The sequence below is a fragment of the Phoenix dactylifera genome, chromosome 7, assembly GCF_051530095.1.
Source record: "Phoenix dactylifera cultivar Ajwa chromosome 7, Ajwa_hap1_PhDact_Kaust_v1.1, whole genome shotgun sequence".
NCBI classification, from domain to species: Eukaryota; Viridiplantae; Streptophyta; class Magnoliopsida; order Arecales; family Arecaceae; genus Phoenix; species Phoenix dactylifera.
Window position 1 is genome coordinate 2,286,551 of NC_143196.1, and position 19,345 is coordinate 2,305,895.

The following is a 19,345-nucleotide window of genomic DNA, read 5'->3' on the forward strand; positions in this document are numbered from 1 at the left end:
TATTAAATAATTTCATTATATAAATATAAAATACAATAATATATTTCTACTATAATTTAAAATTATCATTCAATATTAATTTGACAATAATATGATTAATAATATATTATAATATGATATATATCATAAATAAATATATATAATATAAATATAATATGATTATATATATAATATTAATATAATATATTAATGGTGTATTGATATACTAATTTGTTTTGCTAGATTGAGAGATATTTTGTCCGTAAATTTTAGCCCATGATCATTTTCTTGAGGCGATCATGCATTTCCAACCTTAAGGACGAGTATCCTATTGCTAGGTTTAAAGCCGGTCCGAGCGTTAGGCGACCGAGGCGGTCGTCTAAGGCCTCGGGCCAATGGAAGGCCTCCAGGAGGCATGACCAATAGGAAGCAAAGGCTCCATATAAAAATGGGAACAGGAGCTGGCTACGAGTTTTCCCCCTTGATGGAAGGGAGGTGGAGAGTTTCCTGGCCTGCAGAGGGGCAATTTGGGAAGTTGGGGACAGTAGTTTTATTTTGGGTGGAGAGGGAGGGAGAGAGAGAGAGAGAGAGGAGGGATTTGGTTGGCTTGAAAAACGCCTGAAGCCACTCTTATCTTTCATCCCTTCTCTTTTTTGGTTTTGGTCTTGGTTTTCCTTCCCTCACATTACTCCCAATCCAGCTGGGCCATCAGGAAGAAAGATAGGGGGATTGGAGATGGACTTTTGGGAGGGTGGAGATTCTTTTAATTTTCTCCTCTCGGTTTCTTCTCCCCTCTTGGTTGGTAGAGAGAGAGAGGAGGGAGGTTGGAGATTGAATGGCTGCTGTGCTGTGATGTTGCAGTTGCTGCTTGGGTACTCGCTTGAAGGGGAGATGGTGGGATGGGACTTTATTAATTAGATGAAGTGAATTTCCCATAATGCCCCTACTTTCTCTCATAGAGAGGACCCTTTTTGGACAAATTCTTTCTTTTAACCATGAAATGCCATAGGATAACCTTTTCCTAGTCTACTCTTAACATGGTAAACAGTACTGCCAAGCATTATCTCAGGTATTTAATCAGTTTTATAGGTCTTTCTTTAGCGTAATTACAATTCCGTTTCTTTATTTAAAAATTATATTAAACTGAAGAGGCTTCTTGTCTAGATTCATGTATCTTTGTTGGAATAGTGTACTTGATAGCTACCTATTTTCATATTATTTTTTTAAGTTACATATTAAAAAATTTTATTATTAAAAAAAAAGAAGCCTCATTTATTGGATCCGCCTTAGGCCTCCAAATGTGTTGAGCCGGCCCTGCCCACCCACCCCCCACCGCCCCAACCCCCACTATAAACTCGCTTGAAGGGGAGATGGTGGGATGGGACTTTTATTAATTAGATGGAGTGAATTTTCCATAATGCCCCTACTTTCTCTTATAGACAGGTTCCTTTCTGGACAAATTCTTTTCTTTGCCTTGGTCATGAAGTGCCATGGGATGACCTTCCCTATTCTACTCTTGCTTGACATAGTAAACAGTATTGCCAAGCATTATCCCAGTTATTTAATCAGTTTCATGGCCCTTCTTTTAGAGCAATTATATTTCTGTGCCTCCATTCAAAAATTATATTAAACTGAAGAGGCTTCTTGTCTAGATTCATGTATCTTTGTTGGAATAGTGTACTTGATAGCTACCTATTTTCATATTATTTTTTTTAAATTACATATTAAAAATTTTTATTATTAAAAAAAAGAGGCCTCATTCATTGGATCCGCCTTAGACCTCCAAATGTATTGAGCCGCCCCTGCCCACCCACCCCCCACCACCCCACCGCCCCACCCCCCGCTATAAAAAAGACTGCCCCCGCCCTGCCCTCCCTGCAAACCACACTCGAAACCATACATTCAGAATTAAGATATGGCTTCAATCTAGCAATGGCGGAAAAGGTTGCGAATTCTCCTATTTGTTGTGTCTTATCTATGTAATTTTCAAAGGCTTATGATGATTTTCACTCATTTCACTTATAGAAGTCACAATATCATGATCTCTTCCTTAAAACTTATAGTTATATGTTTATGATAGTACGAAGCTTTAGTATTCCCTTTTATATTTTTTTATCATAATAAAACTTGGAAGCAGGTCGTTTTCATCACTCTTAAATCTTTTGTTTCGTTCTTATTTAGATCAATCTGACCATGTTTAACTTTGATATACATTATTTATCCTTTCTGTATTAGCTTTAGCTCACAATTATTGTTAAATTATTTCTAACTATGCCAGTGAAAGCAAGTTTCAAGTTTTCCAAATTTTTTTCTCACTCGCTCTCTCCTTCTTTCTTTAATATATAGCAGGCTAATGCGTCAACTCTAGAAAAGCAGATAAATGCATTTTTGCTGCCTTCTTTTTTTCCCTTCCTTCCTTTTTCTTTCTTATTATTTTAATACTCATATTAAGACAATGGTATCATCATTTGTAATGCACATTTATTTTCGGATATTCCCTAGCTGAGGTCCTTCATATTATTTTCACATTCACTAAACAAATCATATCACAGATCTCCAAGTTAGCCATAAAATTTGTTGGAGGCAACGAAAGCAAAGTGGGATGAAAAAGACTAGAAGAATGGATTTGCTTCAGAATGTTTTCTTTTCATTCAAAATGGGGGCTGATTACAATAATTCAGATACATCAGAGCTACTGCATTTTTAAAGTTCTGTATCTTTTTTTCAGAATGTTTTCTTTTCATTCAAAATGGGGGCTGATTACAATAATTCAGATACATCAAAGCTACTACATTTTTAAAGTTCTGTATCTTTTTTTTTAACATTTTTTTTGAGCCTACAATGAACGACATATTTCTAGTAGATAACTCTAGAACATCATTTAAGCTGATTCAACAAGTTCTAAAGTCTAGGGAATATAAAGAGTCATTCAACATTCAGTCAAAAATATCTTCTGCACAATCTAGAAAATTAATATATTAATCCTATAAATATATTTATTAGTCCTATAAATTATTAATCCTATAAATATATATTAACTATTATTATAAAATTAATATCTTTATTTATACTTACAATATATTTTTTAGTACTAATATTTATTTTGATAAGAAAAATAAGGTAAATAGAAGTAATATATTAAATAATTTCATTATATAAATATAAAATACAATAATATATTTCTACTATAATTTAAAATTATCATTCAATAATAATTTGACAATAATATGATTAATAATATATTATAATATGATATATATCATAAATACAATATATATAATATAAATATAATCTGATTATATATATATAATATTAATATAATATATTAATGGTGTATTGATATACTAATTTGTTTTGCTAGATTGAAAGATATTTTGTCCTCAAATTTTAGCCCATCATCATTTTCTTGAGGCGATCATGCATTTTCAACCTTAAGGACGAGTATCCTATCGCTAGGTTGTGTGGTGATTTGAAGAGTATGTGTGCTTTGGAATCACTACCATATAGGATCATCATAGTACAAGATGATCTCATCATCTCCACCAATATCACCTTCAGTCTCGCGATGATCATCCCTTCTTAAAATTTTATGAAACCATTTCCAAAAGATATAGAGATCACTACTAGCTAGCATATAAAGTATTAACCGACACCCCAGGTCAGCCTGTCGGATCTATCTTCTATTGACTTGACTCGCGTTGACGCCACCAACCTCATATTAGTACAAAAGCTGCCTCGAAGTAGATCAGGCCCCACAGATAAAACAAAGGCAGTGCTACCATTGGCTTTGTTTGCCAAGCTTTTAAACTTTAATACAAACTTTATCTTTATCGTTTTAGATATGACGAGGCTGATCGTAAAGAGGCCTTTGCATCATATCCCTCAAAGTGGAAGGCAGCGGGAGATGCATCAATGGTGGTTCTTATGATTTCCCAGCATGACGATGGTAATTTAGCACTTTAAGATTCATAAAGGGAGTGGTCCTCCCCATGAGTAATCACATCTTAAATTTCGTAGTTTAATACTTTGAATGCAACGGCTATCGAATTTTTTCTCTTGATAACAACTAGGAAAAGTTATTTTGGTGGATATGATGGTCGTTAAAATATTTTAAAAAAAAGGCTCCCACCCACCCCCAACCGCCCCACCCCCAGCTATAAAAAAGACTGCCCCCGCCCTGCCCTCCCCGCAAACCACACTCGAAACCAAACATTCAGAATTAAGATCTGGCTTCAATCTAGCAATGGCGGAAAAGGTTGCAAATTCTTCTCTTTGTTGTGTCTTATCTATGTAATTTTCAAAGGCTTATGATGATTTTAACTCATTTCACTTATAGAACACACAATATCATGATCTTTTCCCTAAACCTTACAGTTATATGTTTATGATAGTACGAAGCTTTAGTATTCCCTTTTATATTTTTTTATCATAATAAAACTTGGAAGCAGGTCGTTTCATCACTCTTGAATCTTTTGTTCCGTTCTTATTTGGATCAATCTGACCATATTTAACTTTGATATACATTATTTATCCTTTCTCTATTGGCTTTAGATCACAATTATTGTTAAATTATTTCTAACTATGCCAGGGAAAGCAAGTTTCAAGTTTTCCATTTTTCTTTCTCACTCGCTCTCTCCTTATTTCTTTAACAGCAGGCTAAATGCGTCGGCTCTAGGAAAGCAGATAAATGCATTTTTGCTGCTTTTTTTTTTCCTTCCTTCCTTTTTCTTTCTTATTATTTTAATACTCATATTAAAACAATGGTATCATCATTTGTAATGCACATTTATTTTCGCATATTCCCTAGCTGAGGTCCTTCATATTATTTTCACATTCGCTAAACAAATCGTATCACAGGTCTCCAAGTTAGCCATAAAAGTTGACCTAGGCTGCCGTTGTTGCTACAAAAAGATTCAAAAGATTCTATGCAAGATCCAAGGTACGTAATTAAACCTCCCCACACTTCACTGCCTCCATTCTAGTCCAATATTTCAGCTACTAATGATTGTACGTACCAATCATCCAATTTCCCCCCATGATCTCCATCACAAAGAACGAGAGAACATAAAAACCATCTCCTATGACGAGAAGAACAATACTGTCACAATCTCCGGCCCATTCGATCCCGAGAAGCTCTCCAAGAAGCTCCGCTGCAAGGCCTGCAAGGTGATCATAGACATAGTAATTGTAGTGGAGAAACCGCCGCCGCCACCCCCACCAGAAACTAAGAAGATAGAACTTACCAACGAGCTGCACAACGACATTCAGATCATATTATACGACCTTCACAAGGATCCCAAATGCACGGTGACTAAGAAGGTGATCAAGGAACCTACTCCCGAGAAGAAAAAGGATGCTAAGGATAAAAAAACTGCCGAAATAGAAACTAAAAACGAGGTGACCAACGACATTGAGATCATAGTACGGGAGCATCCAAAATGCCTGGATCCCTGCATGGAGCTGCCAAAAAAGGTACCGTGTCAACCACCAATTTGTCAGGTTTGTTGCTGGATGCCCTGCTCTTGTCCACCAATGCCCTATGGTGGAACCTCTCATGGAGGATACCGGTTGATTTGCGAGGAGGATTCATCAACCTCCTGTACCATCATGTGATCATGTGTATCCGTGTTTTTCCTTTGCCAAAAAATAACAACAGAGATAAGGGTGAAGGATGTTAGATTCATGCGAGAATAATGTGAAAATAAAATGTTATTTTGGTGTGTTTTTTGTTTTGAATATTGTGTGAAAGGATTTTATGCCTGAATAATATGAAGTTCTTTTTCCTTGGTGTTTTTCTCCAAAACTAAATAAATTTATATCAGCCAGAGGCTATTGGGAAGGTAATTAAAGGGTGAGAAGTGAGGTCTCAGGAATTTTTTGAACTCTCAGATACAAGCTGCTGGCTAATCAATAATATACCAGTAGGAATTTTTTGAGCTGCCAATGGAGTACGAGCAGGCAGGGACCCTAAGGCCGCATGACAGTAGCTTGCCATTGTGGTCTCTTACTAGAATTTACTTCACAATATTTCTATGAGGCAACCGCATCTACTTCCCGAGTTTGTAGGTTAGCGGCGCATCCTCTTGGCTTTTAAGTGACAGGTGGGGTTCGGAGTTAGGTTGCGATTATATCTTCCGTATGAAAGAATTATGCATCTTCCTTCACACGAATCTACTATTAGATCATCTAAAAATAACAAGAGTTATAAAATATTTATAGTTAAACCCTAATTCCTATCAGCATCCTTGGTGAAATAAAATATTACATAATTATTTCGAAAATAAACAAATATCGTCGCTTCGCTCCGTTCTGTTAGAATATCAATATACCACTCAAATAAGAATATCAGTATACTATTCAATATGTGCCACTTATTCTAATAAAAAAATAAAAATGGTTTAAATTTTCAAAAACACAAACAAAGCGGACTACTTCTGCAAAATTTTTGAGAATTTATAGAACAGACAGTATTCAGTAAGATTTTTATTTTCCGCTGCATGCATGGTGACAACAGTCAGATATAAGAGCACTAAGAAGAAGAAGGGAAGAAGATTCAACTATCATCTTTTACTTTTTTTTTTTTTCTTATTTGTTTTTTCATTTATTGATGACAGGCTCTGCTCTTAAGTGTACTGAGCAAGCAGGCCGGCAAATATCAAACCCTATGCTGCAACTTTTCTCCATTCTACCTCGGGAGTAGTGACAAATAGCATTTCCAATTAATTGTCACAAGCAGCACTGACATGACCACAAATATTTCTCTGGATTGTTGATCCTGCCCTCTCCTTTGTAACTTCTCCAATCTTCTGTGCTTCAAACTTAGCTTCCGCCTTCCCTTGAGGTGTCTTTTCCCACAGGTTCTTGAAGGACAAGCCTTCATTTCGGTCCTGCTTGTTCTGATCCTCAAATTCCTCCAACACCCTCTTATTTGTTTCAATGTCCTGTTTGTTAATTTCTGCGGTCCCTTTAAAAGCCTGCTTCAGATTCTCCAGGTTTGCCATGATCTGCTACGTCAGAAGAACTGTTGTTATTTGGAGGAGAGATTTTGCAAAATAGCAGATGCTGTCATGTATTGTAAAAGTAAAAGCTTCAAGTGACAAGCAGACCCTGACACTGGCTTCATCAAGCTCTTCGCAACTGCTCCCTACAATTTTATTGAACTCAGCGCTGGCATGCTCGGCAAACTGAGCCACGTATGTTTTATTTATAATTAAAATTTTTTAAAATTAAAATTGATAAAATTTTATGTATAGTTAATTATATAAAAAAATTAAATGAATTAGTTATATTATCGACTGAAAATAGTATTTTAATGAATCTTGAGTACAAAAATTTGATTAGTAATTTTGCATCTTAAAAAGCTAGACAAATTATTGTTTAAAAAGATTAAAATATTCTGAACTTATTAAAAATTTTTCATCATTTTTTATGAAAAAAAGAGTCTTACTTTAGAGTCCTCAAATGCATTGAGCCGCCTCTAAGACCACTACTAGCTAGCATATAAAGTATAAACTGGCATGCGAGGCTAGCCTGTCCGAGCTAACTTCTATTGACTTAATTTGGGTCGGCGCCGCCGACCTCATATTAGTACAAAAGCAGCCTCGAAGTAGATCAGGCCCCGCAGATGAAGCAAACGCAGCGCTAGCATTGGCTTTGTTTGTCAGGCTTTTAAACTTTAATACAGACTTCATCTTTATCGTCTTAGATATGAGAAGGCTGATCGTAAAGAGGCCTTTACATCATATCCATCAAAGTGGAAGGAAGCGAGACATGCATCAATGGTGGGTCTTATGATTTCCCTGCATGCGGATGGTAATTTAGCACTTTAAGATTCATAAATTTCGTAGTTTAATACATTTAATGCAACGGCTATCGAATTTTTTCCTCCCAAAGTGGAGAACGATATTGAACAAATCTTGGGATGAGTTTTCTCTTGATAACAAATAGGAAAAGTTATTTTGGTGGATATGATGGTCGTTAAAAAAATATTTCCATTTGTGCGATGGCACTTCCACTTAGTTAAAAAAATAATAATAAAGAAAAGGCTCCCACCACCACCCACCCCCTCTCTCTCACTCTCGCTATAAACAAGACTGCGCCCGCCCTGCCCTCCCGCAAACCACCCTCGAAACCAAGCATCCAGAATTAGGATCTGGCTTCAATCTAGCAATGGCGGAAAAGGTTGCAAATTCTCCTCTTTGTTGTGTCTTATCTATGTAATTTTCAAAGGCTTATGATGATTTTAATTCATTTCATTTATAGAATTCATAATATCATGATCCTTTCCCTTAAACTTACAGTTATATGTTAATGATAGTTTGAAGTTTTGGTATTCCCTTTTATATTTTTTTTATCATAATAAAACTTAGAAACAGGTCGATTTTTAATCACTCTTCAATCTTTTCTTTCATTCTTATTTAGATCAATCTGACCATGTTTAACTTTGATATACATTATTTATCCTTTCTCTATTAGCTTAAGATCACAATTCTTGTTAAATTATTTCTAACTATGCCAGTAAAAGCAAGTTTCAAATTTTCCATTTTTTTTTCTCACTCGCTCTCTCCTTCTTTCTTTAATATATAGCAGGCTAAATGCGTCGGCTCTAGAAAAGCAGATAAATGCATTTTTGCTGCCTTCTTTTTTTTCCTTCCTTCTTTTTTCTTTCTTATTATTTTAATACTCATATTAAGACAATGGTATCATCATTTATAATGCATATTTATTTTCGGATATTCCCTAGCTGAGGTCCTTCATATTATTTTCACATTCACTAAACAAATCGTATCACAGATCTCCAAGTTAGCCATAAAAGTTGATCTAGGCTGCCGTTTTTGCTACAAAAAGATTCAAAAGACTCTGTGCAAGCTGCAAGGTACGTAATTAAACCTCCCCACACTTCACTGCCTCCATTCTAGTTCAGTATTTTAGCTACTAATTAAAGATTGCACGTACCAATCATCCAATTTCCCCCCATGATCTCCATCAACAAAGAACAAGAGAACATAAAAACCATCTCCTATGGCGAGAAGAACAATACTGTCACAATCTCCGGCCCATTCGATCCCGAGAAGCTCTCCAAGAAGCTCCGCTGCAAGGCCTGCAAGGTGATCAAAGACATAGTAATTGTACGAGACCCGCCGCCGCCACCCCCACCAGAAACTAAGAAGATAGAACTTACCAACGAGCTGCACAACGACATTCAAATCATATTATACGACCTTCACAAGGATCCCAAATGCACGATGACTAAGAAGGTGATCGGGGAACCTACTCCCGAGAAGAAAAAGGATGCTAAGGAAAAAAAAACTGCCGAAATAGAAACTAAAAACGAGGTGACCAACGACATTGAGATCATAGTATGGGAGCATCCAAAATGCCTGGATCCCTGCATGGAGCTACCAAAAAATGTACCATGTCCACCACCATGTCAACCACCAATTTGCCAGGTTTGTTGCTGGACGCCCTGCTCTTGTCGACCAATGCCCAATGGTGGAACCTCTCATGGAGGATTCCGGTTGATTTGTGAGGAGGATCCATCAACCTCCTGTACCATCCTGTGATCATGTGTATCCGTGTTTTCCTTTGCCAAAAAATAATAACAGAAATAAGGGTGAAGGATGTTGGATTCATGGGAGAATAATGTGGAAATAAAATGTTATTTTGGTGTGTTTTTTGTTTTGAATATTGTGTGAAAGGATTTTATGCCTGAATAATATGATGCTCTTTTTCCTTAGGGCTCGTTTGGTTCGCGGGAAAAGAAGGGGGGAAAGTGTGGTCAACGGGAAAGTAATGAGATGCCTCTTGTTTGGTTGGAGTTTTCAAAGGAGAGAGAAGGGAAAGTTATATTCCCATGGGAATGTGATTCCCACATTTCATGGGAAAGTCTTTCCCATGAGAAACATGGGAAAGTTACTTTCCCATGAGAAACATGGGAAAGTTACTTTCCCATGAGAAACATGGGAAAGTTACTTTCCCATGAGGCGGGAATCACTCCATTTTTACTTTTTCCCAAAAAGTCCCTTCAGCATTAAAGAAGCATTAAAGAGGCATTAAAAATCTAATTTTTATTAAGGGCATAATAGGAATTATATATAACTTTCCTAGGAAAGTGGATGGCCAACCAAACATAAGCACCTTGAAAATTTGTCACTTTCCCATGGTCAACCAAACATACCAAAAATACTTTCCTAGGCATCCTCTTCCTAGAAATTTGTTTCCCAGGAATCATATTCCTAGAAAGGAAAATGCTTCCCGCGAACCAAACGAGTCCTTAGTGTTTTGCTCCAAGAATAAATAAATTTATATCAGCCAGAGGCTGCTGGGAAGGTAATTAAAGGGTGAGAAGCGAGAACTCTCAGATATAAGATATCTATTGGTACCACTGCTGGCTTGCCAATAATTATATACTAGTAGGAATTTTTTGAGCTGCCAATGGAGTACAAGCAGGCAGGGACTCTGAGGCTGCATGATAGTAGCTTGCCATTGTGGTCTCTTAATAGAATTTACTTCACAATACCCTCTATGAAGCAACCGCATCTACTCTCTGAGTTTGCAGCTTAGCAGCGCACCCTCTTGGCTTTTAAGTGATAGGTGGGGTTCAGAGCTGGGTTGCGATTGTATCTTTTGTATGAAAGAATTATACATCTTTCTTCACACGAATCCATCATTAGATTACTCAATGCACAAATTTGATAGTGTTCCAAACCAAGTCATTCATCTATATATGCAGATCTCAAAGCAACTGGTGCATAATTCAAAAGTCTCTTGAAAGGTACAACTTTCTAAACCTTGGAAGCTTCAAATATTAAGCTTGGTCTGTTCTAGACTCTAGTACCTATATATAAAGTTGGAAAGAGTGGGTGGTGGGGTGCCTTGGGTCCCCTTTATTTTTTTGAAAAAATAATCACTTCAGGTTTATTTATCAGCTCCCATGTGCTCGATCTAAAGATTGGTTGTCAGAAAGTTTTCCTATCCACGTTGGACTGGTAGTTGACTTGAGGTCAAGGGACTATCAATCATCATGTGTTGTAAACAAAAACAACCCACAAGCTATTGCCAAAAGCCATAAGCTAAATCATTACAATGTTGGAGGGACACGTATGGGCTCACGAACAAGTACGGAATTGATTGTCAAACCAAAATCGATTCGTTGGGCACAACAATTATTTTTTTTTTCATTTTTAAGTCCTTTCTTTACTGTCTATGATGTCGAAATAGCATCTAGTAGTTAAGCTCGTTGGCTGAAAGCACAGTGCCTGACGTGCCCTTTAATTACGTACGTAACAAACAACCTTTGACTCAACACGACGTAATAAGAAGCAATCCTCAGCGTCACGTTATGGATTATCCCTTTTTTATGGAACATAATCATTCATTTTTTTCCCATAAGTAGCTTGGTCCATCTTTATTCCATTTCATATATGTCTGAGGATCCGCATAGCCCTCGATTTATGTGTTATTTATCCATTCCTACCTTTTTTATGGTTCAGTATCTTACCACGAATTAGTGAATCAGGCAGGATGTTTTTGTGCGGTTTTTCTTTTTGCGGGGCAGCAGGAGCCTTTGATAAAAAATTACGTAGAGCATCAATAGGCAAAATTAATATAGAAGTCGAAATTCTTCGTATATAATTTTACTAATTATGTTCGGAAAGGTTGAGTATTGTTTGAATTATAAAAAAAAATCTGATTCGAACCGTACAAAAATGGACCTCACTAACATAAATAGATGCTATATATCTTAATGCATTATTGGTCAATGAAAGAAAAAAAGGCCAAAATCTTATTTTTGCAATTTTTTTATTTTTTTCTAAATCATTTGGGAGATCCGAGTTGAACAGATTAAGAAAGTTTTTTCTTCGCTTCGATGGGATTAGATATTTGGCTAGAAGGTATATTTTTTGCTTGCAATTCTAATTCTTACGAGCTAAATATAGGTTGCAACTATAAATGCTACATTTGATATTGCAATTGCAAAAATTGTTTCTTTTTTTGCTAGGAAAAAATTGTTTCTTTTTCATTGCTTATAATTGAAAATAACAAATACAATTGTGACTACTTAGTTTTATGGAGCTACAATAGATAAGATAGCTCTATAAATGATTCAATAAGGTTATCCTTTGAAAATAATAAACTTTTTACCTTGTATTATAGCATATTAATTATCATATAATTTTATAACTATAACAGAAAAATTAATAATATTACAAATTACTATAATAATAATTGCTACAGTAATTATATCGATATATCACTACAAAATAATTTTCCCTTAAATATATTTTTATAATCATGAATATTGATTTATAATATATTATTTTAATAACAAATAATTATTGTACAACAAGAATCATCATGTTATAATAGAAACAATTAAACAAGTATGGCATGATCATAAAACAATAATTATATTATCAATATTATAACATTAATTATTACATTAATATACTTTTAGAAAATTATATAATATTATATTAATTATATATTTTGTTATAATAATTTATATTTTAATAAAATATAGAATATTAAGTTTCAATAGTTGAAGAGAGGTGCAATATCTCTTTTGGAGATTTCTTCCAATTGCAACAAATTTTGTAATTGAAAATATGATCAATTTTGCCTATATTTTCAATTACAAAATTTAGATTCATGTTTTTAGTCCAAATGCAATTTGTAGTTGCAATTGAAAATATCTAAATAGTTGTTTTAGATGCTTGCAACTCAAATTCTATATTTGTAAACACACTATATCCGATAGCAGGCAAATGAGCAAAGCCTTAGACAATCGACTATCAACTTGGATAAAGGTTGCATCCCATGTTCAACAAAAAAAAGGTCTCTCACATAAAGTAATCAAGGACATTTATAACAAATCCAGTAGAATTTATTTTGAATTTAATTTGCGCTGCTAGCTATTGTTAGACTGCTCATGGGCAGGGCTCTCTTAACCCCATGCTTAGAGAGAGAATCTCTTGGAAGCATTCTTCCCTTAGGCTCCTTGGTCCGTTGTGGCTAGGGAACCCCTGGCAGTCCCCTTTCTTGCTCTCCTCCCCAAGGTTTCTCTCCTCTATTCCTCTTCTGACCCGCCCCCAACCTTGTGCCTTTCTCTTCCTCCTTTTCTTGCCCGTTTCCCCACTCCTCTCTCTCTCACACACACCAGTCAAGTGGTTTGAGTCTCCATTCCTTCCCTCAGGGTTCTCCATATGGTTTGAGGCCTAATTAGACCTGTTCAAATCCCGGGTGGCTCGCCTGGCCCGCTTGTGGTTGGAGAATTGTAGACGGGCTGGGTCGGGCCTGATGTTTGAGCTCCCTAATAAATGGGCCGGGCTCAGGTTCACATCAACCTGGCCCAAGCCCGACCCAAGCCCTAGCCTTGCCTCCCCTCTCTCTTTCCTCCCATATGTTGGTAGAGAGCTTTAATATCCCCTCTCGTCCTCCCCATGCCGAATTAGTTGTGAGATTTTGATACGCTGCCTCAGTTGGGGCAATGGAGCTCATGATGAACGTGGTTTTAATCTTATCATAAGCAGTGTTGCAATATAAAGTCTCATAGTAGGTTTTAGATTCATTCGCTTTCCTTCCGAAAATCTTATCATTTGTCATTTCCTTGACCTTCACTTGCTTTTCTTCTTTCTCCCCCGCCATCGTTTGGCGGATATGGCTGCCTATAGATTTGGAATAGAGAGCACGTACCGTTTGCTTTATACCTTAGCCTCCCACTCTTTCAAAGGAAAAGAAAAAATATTATTCCAATTAGATTGTAACATCGAGTCTTTTTTTTTTTTTTTAAAGTGACTACAATAATTTGTGGTTCCTTTGATCATGAAACTAGGATTGCAACCGGGATTGCGATCCAGCTGGTGGGAGGGATTTGTTCGTGGTGATTTGGGCGGTGGCAGATTTGGGCGGAGGATGGAGCACGGGAGGGGGAGAAATTAGGCGTGGAGTTATAGTTTTTAATTAGGACTTTTTTTTAATTTTAATCCAGGCTTTTAATTAGTTACTTTATTAAAGCTGGCAAAAGTACATTATTAACGGGCATGTTTAACTTGTATGGGCTAATCATACAATAAGAATATATTTATATAACCAGCATTTCACCAAAAATGTTGGGTAAAATAATGTTCCGTGGCATTCCCAAAAATACTGGAAAATAATATCGCTAATTCAATGGATTTCACAAAAGACCCGGTAATTTGATTTAAATGCGGGCTAAACAAGCATTTCCCAACATTTTTTGAAAAACAACACTAAAATAATGTTAGGGATTCCTAATTTTGTTGTAATGTGCCTAAAAGCAAACTCCTCGCTTACTCAACTTGTTTGTGTTTAGTCTTTGCGTGAACTGGCCCATTGGGCCTATTCTGGACTGAAGTTGGCAGGCCCAACCGACTTCAGTTCGCAAAAAGAGAGAGAGAGAGAGAGAGAGAGAGAGAGAAAGGATTGGAATAAAAGAACTACATTCCTCTACCCGATCTCCTATTCATTGGAGATATGGCTGCCGACATGATCTCTACGGGGCTGGTGCCAATTGAGGTCACTGCCAACCAGCGAACGGCCGTTGTTATCACTGTTATGCCGGACTTATCCTTTTCAGAAACCTTCTTTTAAATCCCCTCCTCATCCCGCACGACGGACCACCTCTGAGCCCCCTCCTCCCTTTCTTCCTTTTCTCCAGTGTGCCACCACAGCCAAGTGTTGTCGCCCGAAATCTCGTCCTCACTCTGTTTTTTTCTGTTGCCCTGTTTCTCTATTTCAAGACCTATATCACCGAAATCCGCTGAAATCTACCACCACAGTTGAGTGCCATCGCCACTACAGCTCATCGAAGAGCTTCTTTTCTACCTTTTTGCTTCTTCCTTGCCATCGAGGCAGCTAGGGGCGCTGCCACTCTTTGCTTTCCTTCTCTAGTTTTGGCCATGTGACCCATTTCCACCAGCCACCACCACCTCCGGCTGGCCGTTGACCCCCCTACCACCACAACTTGGCTGCCACCACCGTTCCTTGGTCTCGTCTCTCCTCTTCCCTCTCTTTCATCTCATTTTCTTCTTATTATTATTTCTTCTTTTCTCTTCACTTTGTCCTTATTTATTTATTAATTTAAAAAAAAAAACTGATTTCTCTTGGGCCTATGGATTAGATGCAAGGATGGCCCGTGCTATTGACAACCAAGACCAAATTTTTGATTGAACCCAGACTAATAAGATTCTCTCTCTTCAATTTACAATGAAGATTGGTATTTTGATCGGAAGTCAACTAGTAAATCCCAAAAATGTTGGTAGTTTGAATAATTTTTGGGTTGGTTAGAAATAGCATCGCTTTGCTTTGGAAAAGTTTTTGATGGTTTTTCTTGTCAGGGAGAATTTCATTTTCAAAGGAAAAGATGGTATTTTTGATTCTTGATTGATTAGGTTATCATTATATTATTTCATTATTAGGTTCTCCTATATACCATGCAAAGAAAATTTCTAGCAACTGAAGTCTATGATTAGTGGAATGTTGGTTCTAGCATTAATTGATCTCGGTTTTTGAACGTTTTATTATGGACTTTCTTTTTTCTCTTAGATTTTTAGCTTATGCTTTTGAAAGAATTTGAGTATAATTATCAATCTTGAAGAATATTTTATGCTCAAATGCTCTACGATGGATAAAGTGCTATAGTTTATGATCTTGTGATAGATCAATTAAATTAATATTAGTTGATATTTTGACAAAAAAAATCATGTTGATTGTGGTAATTAGTTTATTATATTTGATTGTGATATTTATTTTACACTTAATTACATGGGTCAAGCATGTTATTATTACAATAGTATTTATTTTAATATATATATATATTATGTATTATGTTATGAAATTTAGATAATATGACTAGATAAATTAAAAAATTTGTTTAATATTTATGTATTCTCAACACGGTTATGATCTAGCCCCACCAATGCCCCATCAACTTATAATATGAGAAACTGATTTCGACACTAAACTACCGGTGATTAGAATAGTGACATCTGGCACTTTGTGCATCCTGTATCTGACCCATGCCACTAAGTTATATAGCCATAGCTTGATGTTGGATCTTTAATATCAGTTTATGAAAATAATAATAAATTTTAAAAGATATATATGTATTATTTGAAATTTGATTTATTTTCAGTCATTATCATGCTATTTAATTATTTAATTTGTATGCGTAGACCTCATTTTGTGGTGTTATGTTGGTTACTGAGCTAGTGTAGCTCATTACTTTTTCTTTCTTTATTTTTGAGATCCTGAATCATAATTGATCGGAACTTGGGGAAGTATGCTAGATATTTTGAAGATATTTGCAATTACCGGTTTAGACTACTTATACTAGTTTGGTTTGAACAATTTTTTTTGAATTGAATAATAATAAATAGTTAGCATTTTTGCCTGATGTGCTTTGGAACAATTGATTATAATGATTTGTTTAGTTCTTGATTAAATAAATTTTTAAAAATTGAAGAATTATTATTATTACTTTGAGATAATATGATTTAATTAGTAGCATTGCATGCTCGTATGGTCCGCCCTATAGGTATGCGGCGTCTATTGCGCTCTAGGTTTGAGGTGTAACATTTTGCCTGGCTCGATGAGTTCTTTTTATCAGAGATTTTTAGGTCAGACCTAATAAAATTTGAGCCACAGGAATGAGCCGAGGTGATTGGCCTGGTGAACAGCTATATAGTGCATACAATGGACTATATAATTTCTCCTGATTAATTATGATATGGACTTGCAGCAAGAGGACTAGAGTGCAGGAAACTTTGGCCCCCAATCTCAGTCCGTCGATTCTCATCCAACCATTGGCACCATTGCAATGACATTTTTTCCTACATCATTTTGTGGATTTTCATGCAGAATGTTTAAGGCCATGAGGTGCAGTATTTCCTTGCAGAGAAAATCAAATTCTATTCCCTCGTACAACGAGTCTTCTATCACATCTAGAGGTACTTTATGGATCTTCTTTCACATCTTATCTTAAATTTCCTAGTTTGATACTTTTAGTGCAATGGTTATCGCTTTCTTCGCTCCCAAAGCGGAGAAAGTTTGAGCTGATCTTGAGATGACATCTCTCTTGATAACTCATGCTCGTACATACATGGATGCAAATATTTGGACAACAATAACCAGATGATTGGCTGAAATTACCACAGTCATGCTCATGTCAACCAGAAAGAAATCTGTCACGACCTCCCCATCAAAAAATATTGCTATCTTCTCTTCTGTTCTTAATCGATATCACTATTCTCAAGATCACAAATATGGTGCAATGGATCAGAAGACTCTCCATGTTGGGATAATTAAAATTAATATTATAATTCTCAAAATATTGCTAATCATGCAGAATTTTTTTTTTTGTGTGTGTGAAAGAGATTACCGATTGTTCTTTTAATCTATTCATCATATACAAGGTAGGACATATAGATTATTGAGGAGTACAATACTTCTCTATAGATGCCTGTCATGTGTAGTATTGTCATACAAATTACTAGGGTTTTTATGGCTTTCTTTTGGTAGTTGGTTTATGGCTTTCAATGACCATAGTTTGCAACCTGGCCTAAAGGTTCAACCATAAATGTATTTCAAAAGTTCTTGCCGAAGAAAGAGGGAGTGGGGAACCTATATTTAGCTCGTAAGAATTAGAATTGCAAGCAAAACACAAACCTTTTATATATATAAAATCAGATTATATTTATATTATATATATTGTATTTATGATATATATCATATTATAATATATTATTAATCATATTATTGTCAAATTATTATTGAATGATAATTTTAAATTATAGTAGAAATATATTATTGTATTTTATATTTATATAATGAAATTATTTAATATATTACTTCTATTTACCTTATTTTTCTTATCAAAATAAATATTAGTACTAAAAAATATATTATAAGTATAAATAAAGATATTAATTTTATAATAATAGTTAATATATATTTATAGGATTAATAATTTATAGGACTAATAAATATATTTATAGGATTAATATATTAATTTTCTAGATTGTGCAGAAGATATTTTTGACTAAATGTTGAATAACTCTTTATATTCCCTAGACTTTGGAACTTGTTGAATCAGCTTAAATGATGTTCTAGGATTATCTACTAGAAATATGTCGTTCATTGTAGGCTCAACAAAAATGTGAAAAAAAAAGATACAGAACTTTAAAAATGTAGTAGCTCTGATGTATCCGAATTATTGTAATCAGCCCCCATTTTGAATGAAAAGAAAACATTCTAAAAAAAAGATACAGAACTTTAAAAATGCAGTAGCTCTGATGTATCTGAATTATTGTAATCAGCCCCCATTTTGAATGAAAAGAAAACATTCTGAAGCAAATCCATTCTTCTAGTCTTTTTCATCCCACTTTGCTTTCGTTGCCTCCAACAAATTTTATGGCTAACTTGGAGATATGTGATACGATTTGTTTAGTGAATGTGAAAATAATATGAAGGACCTCAGCTAGGGAATATTCGAAAATAAATATGCATTACAAATGATGATACCATTGTCTTAATATGAGTATTAAAATACTAAGAAAGAAAAAGGAAGGAAGGAAAAAAAAAGAAGGCAACAAAAATGCAGTTATCTACTTTTCTAGAGTCGACGCATTTAGCCTGCTATATATTAAAGAAAGAAGGAGAGAGCGAGTGAGAAAAAAAATAGAAAACTTGAAACTTGCTTTCACTAGCATAGTTAAAAATAATTTAATAATAATTGTGAGCTAAAGCTAATACAGAAAGGATAAATAATGTATATCAAAGTTAAACATGGTCAGATTGATCTAAATAAGAACGAAACAAAAGATTCAAGAGTGATGAAACGACCTGCTTCCAAGTTTTATAATGATAAAAAAATATAAAAGGGAATGCTAAAGCTTCGTACTACATAAACATATAACTGTAAGTTTTAGGGAAAAGATCATGATATTGTGACTTCTATAAGTGAAATGAGTTAAAATCATCATAAGCCTTTGAAAATTACATAGATAAGACACAACAAATAGGAGAATTTGCAACCTTTTCTGCCATTGCTAGATTGAAGCCAGATCTTAATTCTGAATGTTTGGTTTCGAGTGTGGTTTGTGGGGAGGGCAGGGCGGGCGGTATTTTTTATAGCGGGGGTGGGGCGGTGGGGGGTGGGTGGGCGGGGGGCGGCTCAATACATTTGGAGGCCTAAGGCGGATCCAATGAATGAAGCCTCTCTTTTTTTAATAATAAAAATTTTTAATATATAATTTAAAAAAAATAATATGAAAATATGTAGCTATCATGTACACTATTCCAACAAAGATACCTGAATCTAGACAAGAAGCCTCTTCAGTTTAAT